The sequence below is a fragment of the Moschus berezovskii genome, chromosome 12 (genome assembly GCF_049115385.1).
Source record: "Moschus berezovskii isolate FMDL1 chromosome 12, NW_MosBer_1.0, whole genome shotgun sequence".
Taxonomy (NCBI): Eukaryota; Metazoa; Chordata; class Mammalia; order Artiodactyla; family Moschidae; genus Moschus; species Moschus berezovskii.
The window spans coordinates 36034025-36035096 of record NC_142471.1 but is presented as its reverse complement, the minus strand read 5'-3'; the positions used below and the strand labels follow the sequence as shown (position 1 = coordinate 36035096).

The 1072-nt window shown below is 41.5% G+C and overlaps 1 pseudogene; it reads right to left on the bottom strand.

Moving 5' to 3' along the window:
* Positions 1-257: 257 nt before the first annotated feature.
* On the bottom strand, positions 258-718 carry LOC129556017 (RNA-binding protein 3 pseudogene; annotated as a pseudogene).
* Positions 719-1072: the final 354 nt, after the last annotated feature.

Genomic DNA, 1072 nt, shown 5'->3' with positions numbered 1-1072 from the left:
ACTCTACAAATGTCTCAGCATTTTTCTTTAAACGGGAGAAAAAATTTTTTAAAAACACATGGAGCTTTCTGAAAGGTCTTTAACAAGCTACCTTGGGAGCTCACTTGAAAAAAAAGAGGTAGATATACTAAAAACAGATGTTTCCATGCAGCTCCAAAAATCTTTATAAATACAGCCATTTGGAAGGATGGTCCTGGATCAGAAGTTTTATTCCTTGTGTATCTACACAGGATGTGCATGCATCTCAGTTGTCATAATTAATTGTCCCTGAAATTTCCTCCTGAATAATGGTCAAAACCACCCTGACTTCTACCACCATAGTTTCTGGACCTTCCATGTCCATGTCCATATCCTCCAGGTCAACTGTCATACCTGTCACTTCCATAGTCCCAGTCCCCACCTCCTCTAGAGTAACAGTGACCACAACCACATCCTCAAAGTCACCTCCTCTTGTTCCCCAGGGCCAACTTGCCTGAATGGTGTACATGGATCTGACAATTATCAGAGACTTTCCATTCAAGGCTCTCATAGCATCTGAGGCACACTCTGGACTGTTGAAGGTGATGAAACCAAAACCCTGGGATAGCTGTGTCTTCCAGTCTTTGACAATGACCACCTCAGAAACAGGTCAGAAGCTGCTGAAATGATCTTCCAGAGCTTGCCCATCAGGGTTGAAGTTGAGTCCTCCCACAAAAAGCTTCCCTTCTTCAGAGGACATGGCAGTAAATTCAAGTCCTGGAAATGAAGACGTAAAAAGGCCAAAGAGACAGCTACTGCGAAGGAGACAAGAGACTGGTCTGGAATGATACTTTTTAATTCATCTACTGAAGGGCATCTTGGTTGATTCTAGCTTTTGGCAGCTATGAATAAAGTTGCTATAAACCTTTGTGTGTAGGTTTTTGTGTGGACTTAGGTTTTCAACTCATTTAAGTGAATACCAAGGAGCACCATCTCTGGATTGTATGGTAAATCTATACTCAGCTTTGTAAGAAATTTCAGACTATCTTCCAAAGTGGCTGTACTATTTCGCATTCCCACCAGCAATAAATAAGAGTTTTTGTCATTCCACATC